The sequence below is a fragment of the Herpailurus yagouaroundi genome, unplaced genomic scaffold (assembly GCF_014898765.1).
Source record: "Herpailurus yagouaroundi ecotype Mexico unplaced genomic scaffold, PumYag 146339, whole genome shotgun sequence".
NCBI classification, from domain to species: domain Eukaryota; kingdom Metazoa; phylum Chordata; class Mammalia; order Carnivora; family Felidae; genus Herpailurus; species Herpailurus yagouaroundi.
The window spans coordinates 1-4,127 of NW_024422489.1; the positions used below are offsets into that span (position 1 = coordinate 1).

At 40.7% G+C, this 4,127-nt stretch overlaps 1 long non-coding RNA gene across 1 annotated transcript; it reads right to left on the reverse strand.

Annotated features, from left to right (window-relative positions):
- Positions 1–3,148: 3,148 nt before the first annotated feature.
- LOC121026598 (uncharacterized) lies at positions 3,149–4,121 on the reverse strand. Its single transcript, XR_005788393.1, has 2 exons — positions 3,759–4,121; positions 3,149–3,524 (listed from the first exon to the last, which is right to left on the reverse strand). It is a non-coding gene; the product is annotated as an uncharacterized LOC121026598 (long non-coding RNA).
- Positions 4,122–4,127: the final 6 nt, after the last annotated feature.

Genomic DNA, 4,127 nt, shown 5'->3' on the forward strand with positions numbered 1-4,127 from the left:
GAAGCACAAACAAGGGTAAGTACAACCAAACTCGCCTAGAAAAAGGTTGTAAGTGTCCTTGCCTCCTCTTGGAAGCCAAGAGGAATAAAAAAGAAAACCTCAAAAAAAAAAAATTAAAAAAAAAACAACCCACCACTACTATATAAACAGATGTAATAATCATCAAGAAGGCCCTGAGGCATACTGTGGATAGATACGTATTCACACTAAAAGAAATATATATAATAATATGTTTTTAAAAAGCTTAGGATTTTAAGGACTCAAATTTTGTGAAAGGGAAAACGGACAGAAGGAATTTTTCCAAAGATGAGTGAGACAGTTGGTATCCCAGTTTTGCCGAAACATTCCAGACTCAGACCTCTATACACAGCCCTCATCAAGGCACTAGAAGTTAGAGAGTATGATCCACTGGTTGCCATCACAGGCTGCCAGTATGGAAGAAGTGAGACTTGCTTTGGAGTATTCAAAAAAAAACCAAACTTTTATAAACACCATTTACTTTTTAACTTTGCAAAACCTTTGCAACAATTAAGATCTAAATAAACATTTTGACTGGGAAAAGAATGCATACAGCTTTTGTACTATTTATTTCTGGCAAAATCATTGGGTCAAAGTCAACGAGATCAGTGTTATAAGCTTGAGCAAATCCTAGATCTATGAGAAAGTTTATAACTTTAAGTGAACAGTTTTCTGCGGTAAACATTCTTTTTTTTTTTTTTAATTTTTTTTCAACATTTATTTATTTTTGGGACAGAGAGAGACAGAGCATGAACGGGGGAGGGGCAGAGAGAGAGGGAGACACAGAATCGGAAACAGGCTCCAGGCTCTGAGCCATCAGCCCAGAGCCTGACACGGGGCTCGAACTCACGGACCGCGAGATCGTGACCTGGCTGAAGTCGGACGCTTAACCGACTGCGCCACCCAGGCCCCCCTGCGGTAAACATTCTAAGCAAAGAGTCTCTTAAACAAGCTTTACAGAAACTGAAATGTTGATAATTTATAGAGGATGCCAATCCAATGTAAACTTTTTAAAAAGCAGAGGGTCATGTATTTCCTCTCTCTGCCCTGCATTGGGCCTTCCCATGCTCTATTAAATTAGCTCTTGTCTCCTCAGTCCCCTCCCTAGACGATGAACATTTTATGAGCAGGGACCGCCTGTAGCTACTCAAAATCATTTTTTAGGTGATTTCTTTTGTTTTTGTTTTGTATACGTATTTTTGAGAGACAGAGCATGTCTCTTTGGAGACGGAGCCTCCAAAGCAGGCTCCAGGCTCTGAGCTGTCAACACAGAGCCCGACATGGGGTTTGAACCCACGAATTGTTAAGATCACGCCCTGAGCTGAAGTTGGAGGCTTAACGCACTGAGCCACGCAGGCGCCCCTAAGTGATTTCTTTTTAATTGAGGTATAATTGACATGTAACATTATATTGGTCTCAGGTGTGCAACATAATGAGTTGGTATTTGTATACGTTGCAAAATGATAACACAGCAAGTCTAGTTTAAAAATAATTTTAATGATTTTTTTTTTTACTTTTCCTTGCATTAGTAGTTAAGATTCATGAAGAGTTGCAACAGCTAATATATTTGTTTACAAAATACTTTACCATTTATTGTCTTGTTTCTTCCTCAAAGCAACCCTGTGAGGTAGGGAAGCCCCAAAACGGTGTTATCCCAAAGCAGAAGGCTCTGAGTTTACAGAGACATTCAGTGGCTTGCTAAAAATCGTACCAGCAGGAAGTTGTTCAGGGGTAGGGCTTCAGCCTGATGATCTTAGAATCCTGAACCCATTTGGCTCTCAGGTAAAAATTTCAGCTGCTCATTTCTGAATCTGATTCTGTATCATCCAGTACAGCATACAGCACAAAACGGGAATAATTCCGTTTTTCTTTCAATATTTCCCATCTGCTTTATTGGATTTTTTTTTTTTTTTTAGGGACTCTGGTACATTAAGAGTACATTATTCTCCTAGAGAATAGTATGCCATCTCTTCCTTTTTATTCTCAGTTATTATACTATAAGATAATTATAATATTTCTGTCAGGACCTCCGTCCTTATGAAACCCTTCATTAGCCTTTATTAGGTTTGCTGAAAACTTAGGGAAGTCCATTCATGCAGACTTAAAGTTCTGTGACTTTTTAAAATCGTTACTAAATAGGTACTTTTAGGCTCTGAAGATCATGTAGACCAGAGTAAATTACAGTTTGGTTTGGGTCACTATTCATTGTCAAGTTCATTGGGATGATCATGTTTGATAAATGCGTGTTCACTGGAAATACTTTGTGTTCAGATGCTTAACTGGGCAATGAAAAGTAACCACGGGTTCAACTTTCTCCTGCTTAATCTCAGGCTAAATGTAAAGGTTGTTTGTAAGGTTTGAATAAAAGTCTGCTTACTCATTTTGAGTGACTGCATGTTTAAAAATTGAAATTGTTCATTTTGTGATTACAAAACCTCACTGGCTTGATATTTCACTAGTGAAAAATGCTGTTATCTGCACAGCTGGCATTTCACTGTGTATTTACTAAATACTTGCGACAAATGTTAACAAGGTAACTCATGCGCTTGATCACTGAGGAGTAATGCTGTTACACTTGTCCATTCAGAGCCCGTTTATCCTTGCCTTTTGTTTCTGCTGCTGATCTATTTCTTCTCTCTACAAACAGCCTTCTTGTCCATAGTGAGACAGCACTTTAAGGTCTTTGTTGGCTTAATGCTTAGTGTGACAAAACTATTAAAGCCCCCCTGTGCAAAGGCTCCCTGTGTTTTCCTATGTTCACATTAACCACAATATTACAAAAATCTGTCTTTCCTCCTGTGGGTCCCCTTAACTGCTCGCACAGAACACTTCACTTTTGACTTCTGGTCACTAAATGTGCGGGGTCCCCCCTCCCCCAATACCAAACAATTCTGTGACACCAGCTGTGTGTCCTACAATTTAACTTAATTCAATTCTTAAACTGTCTACCTGGAGATAATGTCAGATCGCACAGCTTCAGGTCTCAGTCCTGCAAGACTATTCCCACCCCACTTCACATGTCAATCTCAAGTACAAGTTGTCATCTGTGCTTCTGACAGATGGGCTATAAATCTGAGTTCCCAGGAATCCCTCCTTGAGTTTGATGTATTTGCTAAAGTGGCTCAGGGAAGCATTTACTTATATTTATCCGTTTATTAAGGGATATGAGAAAGAATACAATGAACAGCCAGCTGAGGAAAGACATAGGGTGTGGTGTAGAAGGGTCCCAAGCACAGGAGCTTCTGTCCCTACGGAGCTGGGGTGCATCACATTCCCCAAACATGGATACATTCACATGCTAGGAAGCTCTCTGAACCCCATACCTCTGAGATTTTATGGAAGTTTGTTGATGTAGGCATGATCAATTATTATTTCCATTTCCAGCCTCTCTCCCCTCTCTGGAGGGTAGGGGATGGGGCTGAAATTCCAACCTTCTGATCAGAGTTTCATCATTCTAGTGACCAATGAGCTATCCGGGAGCCATCCAGAAGCACAGCCAGAGTCACCTTATTTGAAAAAAAAAATTTTTTTTAACGTTTATTTACTTTTTTGGGACAGAGAGAGACAGAGCATGAACGGGGGAGGGGCAGAGAGAGAGGGAGACACAGAATCAGAAACAGGGTCCAGGCTCTGAGCCATCAGCCCAGAGCCCGACGTGGGGCTCGAACTCACGGACCGTGAGATCGCGACCTGGCTGAAGTCGGACGCCCAACCGACTGCGCCACCCAGGCGCCCCTCACCTTATTTGAAAAAAAGATTCTCCTAGTGCTCTTACCACTTAGGACTTCACAAGGATTTTAGGAGAACTGTGTCAGAGATGGGGTCAAAAAATAAATATTAAAACAAGAGATCATCCTAGTGCTCTTAAAATTATACATGGGTTTCAGATATCCGTGCCAAGGACTGAGGGAAGAAAACAATATATATTTTCTGTTATCTCATAACCACCATCAATCAACTGGATAGGTATTCATTCAACGTATATTAAGGTTGTATTTTCTCACACCCCACGTACCACTCACCCAAGACTACTTTTACGCCATTCCTCTGCTAACCACTTAGTCATTGCTCCGTGGACGCCCATAACACCTGTCAGTACAACCCTCTAC